The sequence below is a fragment of the Megalobrama amblycephala genome, linkage group LG3 (genome assembly GCF_018812025.1).
Source record: "Megalobrama amblycephala isolate DHTTF-2021 linkage group LG3, ASM1881202v1, whole genome shotgun sequence".
Taxonomy (NCBI): Eukaryota; Metazoa; Chordata; class Actinopteri; order Cypriniformes; family Xenocyprididae; genus Megalobrama; species Megalobrama amblycephala.
Genome location: NC_063046.1, coordinates 532,387 through 551,522, shown reverse-complemented (window position 1 = coordinate 551,522; position 19,136 = coordinate 532,387). Strand labels below are relative to the sequence as shown.

General features: G+C 41.2%; 1 long non-coding RNA gene across 1 annotated transcript; it reads right to left on the bottom strand.

Moving 5' to 3' along the window:
- Positions 1–1,830: 1,830 nt before the first annotated feature.
- LOC125264219 lies at positions 1,831–14,186 on the bottom strand. The gene is made up of 4 exons (XR_007184034.1): positions 13,503–14,186; positions 3,026–3,075; positions 2,217–2,257; positions 1,831–2,113 (listed from the first exon to the last, which is right to left on the bottom strand). It is a non-coding gene; the product is annotated as an uncharacterized LOC125264219 (long non-coding RNA).
- Between the last annotated feature and the right edge of the window lie 4,950 nt (positions 14,187–19,136).

Sequence of the window (19,136 nt, the reverse complement as noted above, 5' to 3'; positions counted from 1 at the left end):
AATTCAGGTAGTTATAAAACATTTAGAAGTAGTCAGTTAACTATTTTTGTGAGCTCATCTAAAGTGAGGACTATTTATGCTTTGTAAAGCTTTTATAAATGAGATTTAAAGGTTCAGTGATCTTCTGCACTGCTGTTCTCTAATGTTTTAAAGTTAGTACCGAGGTAGTTTTGACACTAGGAATATGTTAATAAAGCATTTATTAACACACTGAGTAACTAATTCTATATGTCTAAATAATAAGATGCATAAATGTACATTTAAATATTTTATTAATCATTTACTTACACTTCCTAAATGATCTTATGAACCACTGACAACTCCTAAATTACTGGTTTGTGAATAATGTAATACATAATTTAGAAATGATAAATTGATCATTAATAAAGTATGAAAATACAATTATTAAACTCATTATAGATATGCTTATAAATCAAGAACAAAGCATTTATAGCTGTATTTATAAATGGCTTACTAATGTCTATTAATGTTTTATAAATGATGAATTAACTATTTACTAATGCTTAACTAATGCTTCATAGCGTGAGTTATTCTAAAGTGTTACCGGTCCTCCTTGTACCAAAAGAGAAAAATGCATATGCTGTTTATTGTCAAGCCATTATTAGGCAAATTGCCAACTTATATCTGTCATCTCTTATTTTATTAAAGTTGTAATTTAAGGAGTAGATCATCTTTTAATTGTTCCTATAGAGCATATTCTGAGTTTGGCAAAACTGCCTTTTCCTCTTATGCTCATATAGGTTCCAGAATGAAATTCAGAGAATTATGATGTTAGAAGCACTCCCAACTTTGAATATTTTGGAGTCCTATAAGGAAACGTGTCGTGTTCTTCATTTGATTGCTGGAAAATACTTTTTTCTTATATTTTCGGTTTTATGTGTTTGTAATGTGAAACTTTTTTGGCCAGCACTCCCTGGTAGAAGAGATTTATATCTCAATGGATTCCTGGTAAAATAAAGGATAAATAAAAAATAAAAAACAATGAACAATACATTTGTAACAGTTTTTATTAATCTTTAATAATTTAATAACATTCTATCTCAGGACCCTTCAACATTGACACACACAACTTTTAATTTTAATATATTAGTAAATGTTGAAATTAACATTAAGATTAATAAATGCTTTAAGAGTATTTATCATTGTTAGTTCATGTTAACAAATGGAATCTTATTGTAAAGCGTTACTGAATTTCCTCAAGGCAGAATCACAAAGATGCAAAAACATCTACTAAGTTTTGCTCAATTGCAAGAACCGTGTTTGTGATGCATTTCCTAGAAATGGGTTCATTTTCGCTCCTCCCTCTTTTACACCCAATAAAAATCGGTCAAATGAGCATTTCAGACACTTTCTGAACTCCAGCTCAGACTCAACAAGACTCTTTCATTTTCACGAGCTCAAGAACGACACGCAGGTAAATCTATGTACAATTATAAAAAAATATAATAAGCATTTTAGAATGCCCCAGTTATCTCAGAGTTATAACAGGCATTTGAAAAATTAATAAAATAAAAATATTAAACAAAACAAGAAATATAAATGTGGCAAATGTTTCACTGCAAAATAAGAGTATTTAAAGTCCCAGTGAAATCAAAATTTCAGTTTTTTAGCTTTTAGTATGAATATGTTAGCCTTAAGGTTATGAATAAACTGGTGTGTTCCAAAACAATGACAAAATTTGCATTTAAATGATAAAATAAGCATTCAAAACTTACAGTCTCTCACTGCTGTTTAAATGGATCACAGATTTTCATGACATGAAATCGCACTTCAGCTTCTCATCAAATCTTCTGTCCAATCAAATGCTCTCTAGAAGCTACCTATTTACATGTTTCATTGGAAATTACATCAACACAATGAATAAAGCTGTGTGTTCCAAGGCACTTCAGTGGGCCTTTAATAAAATATTATTATTATTAGATATATTCAGAAAATCATGCAACCTTGTTGTAGAAGCTGTTCATTAGCTTGTGTTCATTATCTTATTAACAACTCATTGAAGCTCTAATTCTCTTGTTCTCAGGATGAGATCGGCGGTTCTCCTCGTACTCCTCGTCACTCTGATGATCACCGAAGGATGGGCAGAGTTTCCCTGCGAGTCAGTTAATAGTAACAACGCTTATCATAACTTTGAACAGAAACATATTCTCTCATCTAATTTTGACACAAGCGATCGAAGTGCTTGGGAACGTTACCTAACAAGAACTGGTCTCTGTGGCAGAGCTCCTCGCCAGTCCTTCCTCCGCAAAAAAGATAAGGACAAAGTTAAAGGAATCTGCCATGAACTAGGCGTCAGATACAGTGGCAACTTGTGCATCAGTAAGAAATCATTGAAAGTGTACATTGTTCAAAGTTATTATGATTCAAATAGAAAGTGTAGAGCTCAGGTTCAGTCTCAGTACTATTATGTGGTTGTAGCTTGTGATGTCGTTGTCAACCAGTGTTTGCCTGTTCACTATCAGACACAAACTACCAGCCGACCATCCGGAAATCTGCCCTGCGGGCCGCGGGCCTATTTCTAGGTACAATATAGGGTTGAAAAGGGAAAAGATAGTAGCAAGTTATTTCTACGGGATGTTTAGCATAAGCATCATTATCCAAGACGAATGTTCATTAGCTTCACTTCTATCATCTACAACTGCTTTTAGTCCTTTTGGGTTGGAGATTTTCATTTATTTTTGTGAGTGTTTCATTTAATGTGTACAGAATCAGTGAATGTGTGATGAAAAATTATCAGTGATTTTTTTGTCATGTTTCCTGACATATTTGATTGGAGAAATTATTGCTGTTTATTACTGTTTTCAGTTCAATTATGGCAATTACTATGCTTTTCCATGTGCAATTTTTCAAAGCAAAATTATTATTTCAAGCTCTTGTATAATCTTTAAGAATACACCAGTGTAAATGCATGTGTGGTGTTATGGTTTTGCAAAACCAAAGTTGTGTTATTCATGCTTAAAATAAAACGTCTTACTATCTGTCAGTGTCAGTATGAGTGACTTACTGTCAATTGAATGGTCAGTATGGCCGGTCTCTGCATGAGGTGCCTCCACACTGCACATACACACAGAAAGAGGTGAACGATTTAATAAAATAATGCTCATGCATATATATTGAAAGATAAGTAATAATGGGGTCCAGGGGTCTGGGATCCACTAGAATGAATTAAAAGCATTAATGAGCTAAAACAGCTACAAATAAAGACATTTCACTGTTTTTAACTAAACTAATGAAAAACTGAATGACAGTTTGGTCACAACAATGAAGACATAAAATCATATTGATAATATTAATACTTAATAGACATAAAGTTCATGAAGTATTAACATTAGAAATGTGTAGCTCTGTATTTTAGCTTTAAAATGCTTGCACAAATATCACACAAGTTATGAGATTCCTGCTGAAAACTTTCAAGACCAGTGGCCGTATTCACAAAACATTTTATCTTAACACTAAGAGTTCTCCTAAATAGCAGGAATAGTTCTTAAGCTAAGAGAAAGATCTGGTGCTATGGATGATGTCAACATGCTTACTAACTCTGCCCACAGTGATTGAGGAGTCTTTGTTGGTGATTTAATCAATGATCCATCCATCATAAACATAGTCCACATGGCTCCAGGGGGTTAATAAAGGCCTTCTGAAGTGAAATGATGCATTTGTGTAAAAAAAAAAAAAAATCATATTTGACAAGTTATGAAGTCAAATATCGAGCTTCTGCCAGACCACCATCCATATTCAACTTATGAAGAAAGTGTAAAACTCTCACAGTTCAAAAAGCTTACGCTTCATCCTATGCCTTCCCTATTCAACGTATGGAAAAAGCTCAACTGACGCAATGCCAGTTTCGTTTTTTCGAAAAAAAAATGTCTAAAATAGTCTTTTTGCAACAATTACTAATACCATGTCTACACCGTCACGTCACGGGTACCCACCCGTATCTAGGACTCTGTGTTGCGATGCGGTATAGACATGGTGTTAGTAATTGTTACAAAAAGACTATTTTAAGTGCTACTAAAGGTGTAACACTTTATAATAACTCACGCTATGAAGCATTAGTTAAACATTAGTAAATAGTCAATTCATCATTTATAAAGCATTAATAAGCTGTTTATAAATACAGCAGTAAATGCTTTGTTCTTGATTTTGTTTTGGAAATTAATATTGATATTGCTATTCACCTGTTTCAATGTAGTTATTTGCTTGCTTTTAAGTTAAGGCCATTTATGCTTGAATGCTTGAATGATTATGAAATTAAGTAACTGCAATACTTCCTTTGTTTGTTATAAGATAAGAGGACAAAGCAACAGTTGTGAAAGTTTGGTTTTTGAGTTTGATGATTGTAACCAACCACAAAGGTTAAGAGAGTATGTTGCAACCTAAAGTGGAGGTGAGCCAGACAAAGACTTTGGTGAAGAAGAGGAAGAGTGCTAGAAGAAGATGACAGCATAGGTGACAGAGGAAGGACATCCATCAGGGCAAGCAAGAGATACAGAGACTGATACGCCTACAGCAGGAAGATTGGATCAAATGCATTGATCAATTAATGAGTAATATGAAGTTAGAATTTTCCAAAAATTAGTATAAAAGTCTGAGGAGTAAAAGGCCTGCCTGCATTAAGCGTAGAAGGACACCTGATACCCTAACGAGGGGCGCTTAACAGCATCTCCAGTATTGCTGGGTAAAGCTAGGTTATAGAGCTTTTTAGCTTAAGCTGATTTAAGTTTTATTTTATTTTATTTTGCATTAACTGCTTTGTATTATAACCAATAAAAGAGATATTTTATTGTTACATTTGCCTTCCGTGAGACTTTACTTATTATAACTACAAACTGAGCCTCGATAAACAACAACCACAAGGTAGTCTTGTACATCATTCCTGAAGAACGTCAACCTGCTGGTGTTTGAGTATCTTATGGTTTAGACTAGATTTGACTTTCCTTACCCTACCTGAATAATCCTAGGGTTAAAAGGTGTACTATAAAAGGTTGCACTGACTAACATGGCACCCAAAGTTTGAGTTTTAAGTTGAAAGTGTCGAAACCACATTGAAGAGCTGTCTGTAAGACCCACATAGACCAATCCAGAAAGGATTTGGTTAGATCCTAGTCCAGAGAGACTTAGTATATTCCAGTCCAGAGAAAGGACTGAAGGGCCAGGAAATGGGATCAATACCCGTGAGACCTAGAGAGGGGTCTAGAGGGGCTATTGAGTTGAGAAACCTGTAGTAGGGGACACCCTAGTATAGCAGGTAAAAAAGCCCAGAGAAAACCCAGTAATATCTTAATTCAAGCCTACACCTGGGGAGACCACCAGGTAAAAGCATGGGAGAAAAAGGCCTTAAGGGCAGAGACCTCGGTTCAGGAGATAGAGCCAGGTCAGATACTTTTATGGTTACCAAGCTGAGATGGATTGCAAAGGATCTATGTGCGTTGGATGGAACAAATGTCTGAAGGCATGGCAGTTGTGTATGGAAATCCACATATGATCAAAGGATTACGAATAGTTGGAGCAGTTTTTGTATGCTTAGGGGAAGACGCTCTTAAAGAAAGAGAGAATATGAGAATCAGATTAGGTCCTCAGCAGGCAGTTCTCCAAAATGGAATAGTGTGGCACATATAGTACTAACCGATAGTAGTACACAGACATCGCAGCTGGAATAATAGAAATGTCCCAAAAAATTTCAATAACCATAAATTTCCTCGTTAAAGAGAGAGATCAAGAGAAAATAAAAATATTATTAAACTGCAAGAAGAGAAATACAAAGTAAAGCCAAGGTTAGCAGAAAACATAAGTAAGTTGAAACCTACTGCACGTTGGGAGGAAGATCTTGAACCCCAAGAGGAAGAAGATCACAAGAATGATCTTCTTGTGACCCCACAAGAAGGGTCACAAGAATGACTGTCAGACTCTATTGAGCAAGACACAACAGAAGAAGAGAGCGACAGTCAAAGTAGGGACTCATCAGATAACAATCTTAGAGAAGTAAGGTTACATAATTAGAGGGCAGGAGAGCTTGAGCTCTTGAGCTTGAGCTTACATCAGATAAAGAACGATTGGCCTGAAGTAAACATCAAAGGAGTAAAATATAAAAACTCAACCAGAGAGAGAGGTAGATCATTAGAACGGAAGTAGGATCAAAAAATAATTGAAGGACGCAGTCTAACATATGGCCAAAAGTTTACACCAATTGAAAAGAAGTTAACAGCCTTAAGTAAAAGATATCCAGAATTGAATGGCCTAGCCAGAGGGAAGTTAATTTATATTAACACTGACGAGCCAGTAATGGCACATTTGAGTAAAAATAAAGTGAAAGATAGTAAGGTGGGAAGATGGGAAAGATGGGGAGATGGGATGGGAAAGATGGGGAGACATGCTGTTAGACTCAGACCTGAAATTTAGACACAAAGAACAGAAAAAGTGTCAGAAGAAAAAATTAGACTTGGTGAAAATTACGGTAGTTTATACTGACGGTTCAAAAACTCTTAAAGATGAGCAGGCACTTTGGGGTTACATAATAAAACGTAAAGGCAAGGAAAAAATTGAAAGAGCTAAACATAGAACAGGCGATATTAATTACAGACAGTAAATATGTTGAAACAGGAATAAACCAAAATTTGGACATTTGGAAAGAAAATGATTATACAAAGAGTAAAGGGAAGCCAATAGAACACACAGATATTTGGAAAGAGATAGAACAGAATATAGAAGGAATGGATCTTACTGTAATCCATCAACCGGGACATAGCAAAGACGAAAGTGAAACGGCACGGAAAAACAACGAAGTAGATAAATTACTTAGAATTCAAAGAATAGTAGTAATATAAGAGGAAAAATCCATGATCAAACGAAACATCCTAGTGTAAACTTAATGGGAAAAATCGTAAGTGATAATAAAATACATGTTCCAAATTGGAGGAAAAAAATATCGAGGTAAGAAAAAATTGTGAGAACTGCATGAGAAAAGGATACTGGAAAACATTAAGAAATGACTATGGATGCATAACCCCACAAAGAGTTAATGAAGAATGGTCAGTGTACATAGCTGGTCCCCTTAATCCTAAAACAAAGTTAGGACATAGATACATCGTAGTAGCAACAGATGGTTACACTGGAAAAATTTGGGCTAAAGCTTTGAAAGAAACAAGTGGAAAAACAATAGTTAAATGATTAGTTCCCCCAAAAATGAAATTTCTGACATTAATTACTCACCCTCATGTAGTTCCAACCACGTAAGACCTTCATTCGCCTTCGGAACACAATTTAAGATATTTTGATGAAATCCGAGATATTTTTTTTATCCTCCGTTGACAGCAAAGCAATTAACACTGTCAAGGCCCATAAAGGTGGTGTCATGATCACCGTCTGTTCCTGTCACTCCCCGGACTACACTTCCCACAATTCTCCTTGTCAGTCACATGTTCACTCCACACCAATCACCTGTCGCCACATACAGCCATGCACACACTCCTCACTAATCACCACACCCAGCTGCAGCTTGTTACCTGGACTATAAAAGGACTCTCACTCACACCATCTAATCGCGAAGTCTTGATTACCCAGTGTGTCATTTCTAAGCGTTATTCCTTGTCTGCCTGTCCTGTGTTACCGTTCCTGCCTGTTGTCTGTTTCATGATCCTGTGCTGCCTACCTCTGACCCTTGCTTTGTTTACCGACCTGTGAATGTTATCTGCCCGTTCTGACCTCTGCCTGTACCTGGATTACGATTCTGTCTACCCTCTGCTGTTCCTGTTTGCCCCTGGTTTACCCTGCTTGTACGACGACGCTTATCTTTAATAAACGCTGCATTTGGATCCCCTGCCTGAGTCTCCCAGTCGTTACAGGTGGTAAAGACCATTGTTAAATGGTCGGGTCAGTTTCGAGATGGGCCGACCGACCTGCCCCCTTTAGTTACTGTTGCTATGTATGTCTGACAAGCCATGGCGCTCTCACGCCACACATCAGCTCTGTCAGAGTGAAAAATACATTCCAGCAAAGAGGACACCAAACAAGAGAAATTTAAACAGTAAATAGCGTTTATTGGCTCTTTAATGTGTCTTGACAAATTGCTTTAGCGCCTCAGTTCATGCAGCCTGTGACACTACACATTTTTCAAATTCAAGTCCACGATGTTAATGTAACCTCTTTGTCGGACATAAATGTGGATACGGCGTTATGATTGGTTAGATCGCCTGTCAATCAAACTCAGTCAAAATCAAGCACGTCATCAGAGAGAGAGCGCAACACGAGCAAATTGTCAGTAAAAGTTAGAGAAAAAAAAAGAAGGGCGGTGCAGAAAAGGTTCGAGAAAGCAAAAAAAAAGGGCTCTTAAATCAGACACTACCAAATGCCTAAAATTAACCGAACTCTTATCAAAGGGTTTAAATTCAGCTGCTGCAGCGGAGGACAGTAGTGCTATAGAGGTAAGAAAAATACAGAAAATACAGCTAGCTCAAGTCATTTTTATGCAATTCATGCAACTTCTGTCCATTTGTCCAGTGTTTTCTTTCTGTATTAAACAGTTGTAATCTAGCATACAACCCCCGTATTTTTTTAAAATGTCATTGCTTCGTGATAATTGGTTACAAGTGTCTACAAGAGCGCTTCCAGGTTTTGACGTCAGAACGCCGGATCCTGCGTCAGCACCACACGCATGTGTCGTGGCGCTCTCGTGAACGCGCGCTGGAGTCCCACACGGAAGAGAAGAAGTTCTTGTATAAATTCTTTACTTTTATTTTTTTGGACACAAAAAGAATTCTTGTGGCTTCATAACATAAAGGGTGAACCACTATAGTCACATGGACTGTTTTAACAATGTTTTTACTACCTTTATGGGCCTTGACAGTGTTAATTGCTTTGCTGTCAATGGAGGATAAAAAAAATCCATCTTGGATTTCATCAAAATATCTTAAATTGTGTTCTGAAGGCAAACGATATAAAACATTATATCACAGATATAAAATCACAGATATAAAAAGAGGAACAAAGAATGACTGTCCGATCAAGCAGGAACATATGTGTTAGGTAGGAGACACTGTGTGGATAAAACTAGAGAATAAAGACAAGATCAAACCATTTAAAGATTTAATTAAATTGTATAAATAATTGACCAGCACACAGTAGAATTACAGAATAATGGAATTTGATCTAAAAGGTCTTTGGTCAAAGGTGACTAAAACATTACGAAAGCAAGACTTGGAAGATACAGAGGAACTGAAGCTTAAATACTTGATAACAATCAACAGTCAGAGAGGAGTGATAAGAGCAGAGACATGACTAGTCTCAAAAAGCAGAACGAATTACATTGTGACAAACACACAACATGAAACCACATATTACACACAACATGAAAAAGAGAAAATAGGCAGTGCTGTGAGTTTAAAGTGTAACAGGCTGAAGGAAACTGTGTAATATGTGGATGTTTTGGAGAATATATATGGCGGGACGGTCCAGCTAAAGATAAACCTAGGTGTAAAAAGGATCTTAAGGAAAAGCCCCTAGAGGAACCAAAAATTAAGAGCAGTCAGTATAAGGAGCATCCCGGAGCAATAAAGGGAGCACTGTGTGTCATATGTGAGGAATGCAGAATAAAGTATCCAAACTAGAGGTAATAATGACTCAAAGAACAGGAAATCCGAAGGATAGCTGTGAGTGTGTATGGACAGGCTTGAAATGCATAAAATGCATTAGTGATATGGAAAAAGGAGAATTACTGGTGATAGGAAGGCATAGGGTGTGGGCATGGCATAAAGCTTGTGGTTTAGTATGCAGTAGTTGGAATGCAACAAGTGTGGGCCTAGATAATGACAATTATCTAAGACAGCTAAGCAACAGCAGTATTGATTATTCCTGGACGCCAAGATGTCGTCAAGGAATAGAGGAAGTTCAAAGCAAATGGATGCTAGTGGATCCAGGGAAGGAAAAGGAATTATCTGGTCAATTGTAACCATTGCTAATGGAAAATGGTGATGGAGAACAAATAATGTCACCAAGAGTTGATTGTCCCAGACGAGGCTAATGTAACGAGGAAAATAGTAATATGAGTTGCCAGTTTGGACAAATTGACGAAGAACGTTGGCAGAACGAAATAATACAAAAAGTTACCAGGGTCGGATGTGTGCAGATAGACTTCTGTCAGGAGGGAAGCCCTCAGAAAAAGAATGCTGGTACACAGCGAAAACCTATTATGGAAGGTGAAACTGAAGATCTACCGGCATTTACTTTGGAAATCAAAGTGATTGTGAATTTGACCGCAACATCAGAACCTGAAGTACTCGCCTGCGCCGTTGAAATGGAACCGGCTCGGGAATAACGTGCAGGATTATTCTTGAGTCAGGAATGTCCATTGGAAATAAAGAGGATGGAAGGGGCCCCCAGAAAACTCCCATTAATTGTTTTGTTTTTATTTTTCAGGAATTATGAAATTGGATGATGGAGAAAAACGTGAAGACTGGGCAAGAAAAATGAAGAAATGGAAGGAACCATGCCTGCCCAAACCTCTATTACTGGCAATTTTGATAACAGGGACCATAGTCCTAGCAGGAATTTGGCCCTTAGTTGATTTTGCTACACAACTGATAGTAGTAGACCAAATTTACATACATGAAGTCACAAATTGTACTATAGTATAAAAATACTAAATGTTCAGAGATATTAAATACCTTGAAAGTTGGAAATTATACAATGGTAAAATGTAGACTGAGAAAAGAAATAGTTAACATTACTCAAATAAGAAAAATATGGATTTGGCATAAGAAAAGTGGGATAGAATATGTAGGTCCTGGAGAAAAACATGGATGCTATCAAACGCATCAAGAGCAAGTAAAAATAGATAACAAAGAATATCAAATCAACCCAACACAAGTGAGCATAACAACCAGAGAGACAGGAATTAAACTAATGACAAACCTTCCAAATCCTGTATTAGTTTTTGAAGGGGAATGTCGTAAATATTTTACAAAAAAATAGACCCTTTCCCATGGATAAAATGACATAGTAAGACCAACAGAACAGCAAAAGTGATTATCAGGCCTGGAATGTATTCTGGTCAAAAGAAAACCTATACCAAATAAGTGTGAGCATGACAAAATACTGGGAGAAATGCCCAGAGCAAAAGATACACAAATGTACAGGAGAATAGTATAAGTGGGAATTGCACACTATATAGCGAAAAAAGGCCTTAGATGGTTATTTTCAGATTATGAAAGATCAAAATTGCAAAACCATGAACAGATATGAAGGACAATTCATCAAAGGTCGAGGAGAATATCAAGTAACTTCTTGTCCATGTAATGAAATGAGTCCAAATGGATTTGTGGAGATGATTATAGAGCCAGAGCAGGATTAACCTGGGATAAGGAAAAAGAAAGTAAACACTGGTTATCATTCTTACATGGCAAAGATTAAGATCACAAATTATGGAGAACAATCCAGAATTATAGAAACAAATTTTAACAGATCAGATGGTCTTGCAATTTAGACTGTGGGACATTCTTGGAAATATCAGTGATAATATTAATGAGGGAATCAAAAGGACTTATGGTTAAAACATCTTGAAGAAAGACAGTCATTATGTTATGAGGATACAATATGAAAATAGATGGCTGTATGAGTATTACTCAATGCCTATTAGTAAGGGTACGACATCCTAATATAACGGGAAGAATATTCTGGGTGATACCCACAGAAATCCCAGAATATCATAATAGTAAAAATATCATGAAATCTGAATACAGATTATCCTATGACTTGAATGGAGACTTAGATTATCAAACAGTAATGTACGCCCCCAGGAGTTTATGGAGAGTATTACATTATGAGGCAGACAGAGATCCCAGAGTTTATAAAGTTATGAATGTTGGATGGATTATATTACAAGAAGGAATGACCTTAATCAAAGGATTAATAGATTGTTAGCAAAAATAATTACAACAACCTTAAAAATATTTATGGGGAATATGTGGGATTTTAATAATCAAGAGAAAGGCAGATGTATGCCTTTAGCTCCATGGTACTGGCTTGTTGCCCGACTGCAATATGCTGACTCTGCGGGAGTGTGGGTGGGACCTTGATACCATAGCTCCACTTCACTCACTACTGCGCAGACTCGGGTCCTGAATCAGCGCAAGATTGAGACACATGGTGGCTTCACTTTTCTACAATGGAAGAGAAACATCTAAAGGATAAAAGTAGCTCCTAACTTGCAAATTTAGAAGAAACTCTCAAAAATAATGGGTGTGTCAGTCCTAATTTTAAGACTCCTAAATTTTTGCTCTAAGCGTATTTCACAAAGCATTTTAGTGGTAAAACCAGTTCATAATTCTGTGAGAAGTAGTCAAGAGGGCACATTCACACTTGTAGTTTGGTTCGTTTGGTTCGGACCAAAGACCTGGTCCGATTAGCGTTAAGATTGGCAATTTTATCAAAGAACCAAAAGATACAGAACCTAAAGGCATAGGGACACATTCACAACTTGATTGGTCATTTTTTTTGACATATTGCCTATTTCACGAGTTCACACTTACAAATAAGTCAGATATAATAAATGGTATGCGTATTTGGCGTGCTGTCTGGGGAGAGGGCTCCGAGCTCGGTATTTGGCCCGAACCCAGAGTTTTTGTAACTTCAGTAATGATTAATCTTAATTTATACTGTGAAGATAATATGCAGTGTTATTTTATATTTGATTTCTTCATTTTCTATACCTGAAAACTACTGTTAGATACCTGAAAAATCTAAAAAAAAAGCACTGATTATTTTATTTGAAGCTTTGCTCTATTGTGTTTATTTGTGCTGTTGCTTATAGTTTGATTATTTGTTCTTATTTTCTTTATTTCTATTTGACATCATTTGTTGCTTGAATTCTGCAATCTCTCGAGATGCAGACATGTAAGAGGCTGACAATTAGCTGAGCATATATTTGTTTAATTAGTGGCACTTAGCCTAAATTTTAAAATCTTTATTAAAATATGGCAACATTTATATATTAAAATATTGATTTAAATACGGCAACATGATACCTTGTTCTACAATGTTTCTATGATTTGTGCTGCCTTCACATGCTGTCATAATTATTGTAAATACTAGTTTCCTAGTTAAAAATGGAAATACTAGTTTCCAAAGTCATCAGCCCATCACTGTGGGCATACTTAGTAAGCATGTTGACATCATCCACGGCAACGAGGTCAACCCTGCCCTTAGCTTAGCTTAAGAACTTTTATTACTATTTAGGAGAACTAAGATAAAATGTTTTGTGATTACGGCAGTAGTGCGTAAGGTGCATAGAACTGACTTGTGACCCGGTTTTGAGTCCGCCTTTTGGCAAGCTCTCTCTTCTCCCTTTTCCCATCACATATCACATCAGAAAGGCATTTATTTTCAATAAAAATGAAGATATGTTCTAAAAGTGAAAGTACTGTTTGGAAGAAACACCTTTCAGCTTCCCCTGAAATCTATCAGCCTGGGCTACAAGCTAAGAGACTCACCTGACCCGACTGTCCACAACTCCAAGGTTAAATTCCATTTTGGACAAAAGTGCAGTGCAGCAAAAGTAGTAGATCGGGCCATCAACCAGCTAAAACATCAGGAGATTGTTGGGTGGGTGCAGACAGGCAGGGCTGGCCTTGGATGGGGAATGACTCACAAGTTGTGGTCCAAAGCCACAAAAAAGGAGAAGGGAAACCTGGTGATCTCAGAGGTTATTAAGATGGAGAAGGAAAACTATAAGATCAAAGCAGTGAGTCAGCAATGTCGGGGCAATTGGACAACCTGGGAGGCAGTCATAGACAGAACTATAACATGGGCAGGCACGTGGAGAATACCCCAAGCAAGGTTTAGCTTCCATATGTAAAAGCGCTTTGAGTACCCAGAAAAGTGCTATATAAATGTAAGGAATTATTATTATCATATCATCTTATTATTATAAAAATTAAGAGTTGCTATGAATAAAGCAGATTTCTCACCAGAGGAGCACATCACCTGAATTCACAGATCATGAAGTATGACATCCAAATAATATCTGAATTTTAAACCACAAACTATCTTTACTGTGGTATTTTACTGTTGGTGTTGGTGTATGGTGTTGCACAGCTACTGGTTTGGACGCGGTACCTAACAGACCAGCCACAACACATCAGACATGGAAAAACACACTCACTCGCATAGCAGATGAAAAGTCTTGGACTGCCACAGTTCTGATCATCCCACAGTCTGTGATCTTGTAAATGTTGTGCCACACATTCTCCTGATCCATCCGGTTGAGCAGAGTCCCAGTTTCTGAAGGAAGATGTGCTGTTATCGGACCATGCGAAAGCGTCTTGGAACAGGCCGATATATGTGACTTGTCCTGCAGGAATGAGCTGCTGGACCTGAAGGTTCTCGTCCTGGTTCCTCACGCTGACCAGATCTGTGTGAAACTGTCTGCAGTATCTCTGAGCTTCTCTCCATGGCTTTGGCTCATTAATGTAATTGTATTTGTGTTCATTATAATTCTGACCTTGAAGATAAAAAAAAGAGTAGAGTTGAATTTGCATAGTGCTAACAACACCATTTCATGAACTCAAAGTTTAAATGTAGTCAGCAGATGTTATTAGTCAAAGCAGTTACACAAAAGCTTCTTTTATTCAAACAAATAATATGGAAAGCAATTTGTTATGATACAGACGGCACGGAGGCAGAGGTAAAAGCAAGTATGGTGGTTTATTTGAGAAACAGCAAAGAGCAGGTAAGTAAATGGAAGATGGAGAATTCAAATGAGATGATAGAGGTTTGATACTGTCCTTGTGATTGCAGATGGAGGTAGAAATCGAGGAGATGGAGAATGGCTGACGAGGAACACTCACACACACGGAAGGAGGAACACAGGAGGGGAACTGGAGACAACGGAGCGATAGGGATCGCTGGTAGCAGGTAAGTAGCAGGTAAGTAGCAGGTAGAGTCCTTGAGGTTCGCATACATGAGTCTGTACTACAAACGAGACCGGACAACTGGTGTGTGTGTGAGTGTGGGCTAAATAGTGCTGGTGATTAAGTGGCTGATGATGTGCAGGTGGCAATGATTAGAATTCCGGTGATTGGGTATTGACGGGAGGTGGAGCCTGACGTGTCTGTGACAGTACCCCCCCTCCCACGGCCCGCTCCTGAGGGCCGAGGACCCCGACGTCGTGGTGGCCGACCTCGAGGGCGTGGGGCAGGTCTGTCCGGGTGGCTGGAGTGGAAGGCTTGTAGCAGGTTGGGATCAAGGATGTCGTTCCGCGGGACCCACGACCGCTCCTCTGGCCCGTAGCCCTCCCAGTCGACGAGGTATTCCAGGAGACCACCACGGCGCCGGGAGTCCAGAATTTCCCGAACCTCGTAAGCAGTCCCATCCTCCAGAAGAAGTGGAAGGGGGGGCTCGGCGGCTGTCACGTCAGGCTCTGTGGAAGGAGAGAAGGAAGGGTGGTGAGGTTTGAGTAGAGACACGTGGTAAGTGGGATGAATCTTATATTCAGGAGGAAGCTGAAGACGATACGTGACGGGGTTGATCTGCTGAAGGATGGTGAACGGGCCAATGAAGCGGGGACTCAGCTTCTTGCATGGCAGACGCAGTCTGATGTCCCTTGTCGACAGCCAGACCTTCTGCCCAGGTTGGTAGTTGGGAGCGTTGGAGCGACGAAGGTCGGCTGTCATCCTGCGTCTGCGCAGGGCCCTCTGCAACTGATGGTGGGCTGAGTCCCACACCCTCTCGCTCTCCCGGAACCAGTCGAACGGCAGGAACGTTGGAGGGTTCCCCGTCCCAGGGGAACAATGGGGGTTGGTAGCCGAGTACGCATTGAAAAGGTGTTAATCCGGTGGAAGGTTGACGGAGAGAGTTCTGGGCGTACTCGGCCCAACCCAGGTACTGGTTCCAGGAGTCCTGGTGGCCGTGACAGAAGGTACGCAGGAAGCGGCCGATCTCTTGGATTTTCCGTTCCGTCTGCCCGTTCGTCTGAGGGTGGTATCCCGACGATAGGCTGACGGTCACACCCAGGAGCGACAAAAAGGCCTTCCAGACTCGGGAGATGAACTGGAGGCCCCTGTCAGATACAATGTCCTCGGGGATTCCATAGTAGCGGAAGATGTGGTTGAACATTAATTCAGCAGTAGTGAGAGCGGTAGGTAGACCTTGGAGAGGGATCAGCCGGCAGGCCTTGGAGAATCTATCCACTACCACGAGTATGCAGGTTTGACCATCAGAAGGTGGGAGATCCGTCACAAAGTCAACTCCCAGGTGTGACCATGGTCGCTCAGGAACGGACAGAGGATGGAGCTTGCCGGCCGGCAGATGACGAGAGCTCTTCGAGATGGCGCACTCCCTGCAGCCCTGCACGTACCTTCTGACATCCCTGGCCAAGTTGGGCCACCAGAAGCGTGCTTTAAGCAGCAAGAGGGTTCCATTGACCCCCGGGTGACCAGTGCCAAGTGATGAGTGAGCTGCGTGGATGAGTTGAGTGCGTCGTGCTCTGGTGATGTACTGGAGACCTTGAGGGCAACCCGGCGGAGTGTTGGAGGAGGCATTGGAGGAGGGCAGAGTCTTTTCAGACCATTGGATGGGACTCACAAAGATGGTTTCTGGGAGGACGGTTTCAGGAGCTTCAGACTTCTCATCAGGAGCATGGAGACGGGATAAGGCGTCAGCCTTGAGGTTCTTGGAGCCGGGACGATAGGAGATGGTGAAATCGAATCTTGAAAAGAACATGGCCCAGCGGGCTTGTCGGGGGTTTAATCTTTTAGCAGCTTTAAGATACTCCAGGTTTTTATGGTCAGTTAGAACTTGGAAGGGGTGTTTGGCTCCCTCCAGCCAATGCCTCCATTCCTCCAACGCGAGCTTGACGGCCAGGAGTTCGCGGTCACCGATGTCATAGTTGACCTCCGCCGGGTTGAGCTTGCGGGAGAAGAAGGCGCATGGATGGAGTCTACTTGGTTGCCCCTGCTGCTGTGAAAGTACCGCTCCCACTCCTGTGGTAGATGCGTCTACCTCTACGATGAATGGCCGGTTGGGATCAGGGTGGACGAGGAGGGGAGCGGTGGTGAAGGCTTCCTTAAGGCTTCAAAGGCTTGTGTGGCTTCTTCGGACCAGGACAGAGACTTGGGCTGATGGCGTAGAAGGTTGGTGAGTGGGTAGACGATGGAACTGTAGCCCTTGATGAAACGGCGGTAGAAATTGGAGAAGCCTAAGAAGCGTTGGAGTTCTTTTATGGTAGTCGGAGTGGGCCAGGACCGGATGGCGTCCACCTTCCCCTCGTCCATCCGGATGCCACTGTGGTCAATGTAGTATCCAAGGAAGTGGACGGACGACTGGTGGAAGGAGCATTTTTCCGCCTTGAGGAACAGCTGGAACTGCCGTAAGCGTTTGAGGACCTCCGCAACGTAGTGGCGATGTTCGGCCAGGCTCCGGGAGTAGATGAGGATATCATCGATGTACACCAGCACAAACTTATGGAGAAACTCCCGGAGCACCTCATGAATGAAATCCTGGAATACGGAGTGGGCATTGACTAGTCCATAGGGCATGACCAGGTATTCATAATGGCCAGTGGGCGTGACAAAGGCGGTCTTCCACTCGTCCCCCTCGCGTATCCGGATGAGGTTGTACGCGCTGCGGAGGTCCAGCTTAGTGAACACAGTGGCACCACGGAGATGTTCCAGGGCCGCTGGGACGAGGGGAAGTGGGTAACGGAACTTTATGGTGATCTTGTTGAGTGAGCGGTAATCAATACAGGGCCGCAAGCCTCCGTCCTTTTTGGCCACGAAGAAGAAGCTGGAAGCAGCAGGGGAAGTAGACGGACGGATGTATCCTTGCTTGAGGGCCTCGTCGATGTAGTCCTCCATGGCCTTCTCCTCCGGCACAGATAGGGGGTAGATCCTTCCCCGTGGCACTGGTTCACCCGGTAGCAGATCTATGGCGCAGTCCCATGGCCGGTGTGGAGGTAACTTAGAGGCTCGTTGTGGGCAAAAGACATCGCTGAAGGGGGCGTAACAGGCTGGGATGTCGATGGATCGTTTCTCGATGGGGCTTTCAATGGAAGTGGCACAGATGGAGATTTCTTTGGAACATGGAGATGGAGGAACAGGAAACCCGGAGAGGCAGGTCGAGAAACAGTGTTCGCCCCACTTCAGGATCTCGCCCGTGCGCCAGGAGATGGTTGGGCTGTGGAGTTCGAGCCACGGGCGCCCTAGAACCACGTCAGCGGTGGATTCCTCCAGAACCAGCAGATGGATATCCTCGACATGAAGGAGGCCTATGCGGAGTTGTAGAGGACCAGCACATCGGGTGATCTTTTTGCGGCCTTGGGGTTTTCCGGTAATGGAGTGGGCTTGATAGATACTAGGCGAAGGCGAGGTTTTGAACTTGAGTTGACGGCAGAGGGACCCGGAGATGAAGTTCCCGGCTGACCCTGAATCGAGGAGCGCAACAACTGGAACAGACATATTGGCAGCAGTAAGGGTTACAACGGTGGTGAGTGGTTTCATCTGGATTAAAGAGGGAAGGATGGCACTCATCAGAGGTCTTGGAGGGCGTGTTGGGCATGCGGAGAGTACATGCCCGGGAGAGGCGCAGTAGAGGCATAAGTTCAGGGTCAGCCGGCATTGTCGTTCTGCAGGGGTGAGTCGGGAGTTTTCAACTTGCATAGGTTCGCTGGCTGGTTCTGGGGAGCTGACGGGTTCAGACCGACGGAGGAGAGGTTGAAGAGGTGGCTGGCCCTGGTGCTTTTCAAGACACGACTGCATACGAGTGCCCACAAGGATGGCGAGTTGGATGAAGCGTTCGAGGCCGATGTTGTCCTCGTATGCAGCGAGATGCAGTCGCAACTTTGGTTCTAACCCCTGGCGGAAGGAAGTGATGAGGGCTTGTTCATTCCATCCGCTACTGGAAGCCAGGGTACGGAACTGCAAAGCATAGTCACTCACAGCGTTAGATCCTTGCTTTAATTTATAGAGTTTCTCACCGACAGATGAATCCGAAAGGGGTTTTCCAAAGACTTTGCGGAAGTGAGAGACGAAGGCTGAATAGGATTTCACCACGGGGTTCTTTTGAATCCAGAGTGCGTCTGCCCAACGGAGAGCTTTACCTTGTAGCTGCGAGATGATAAATGCGACTTT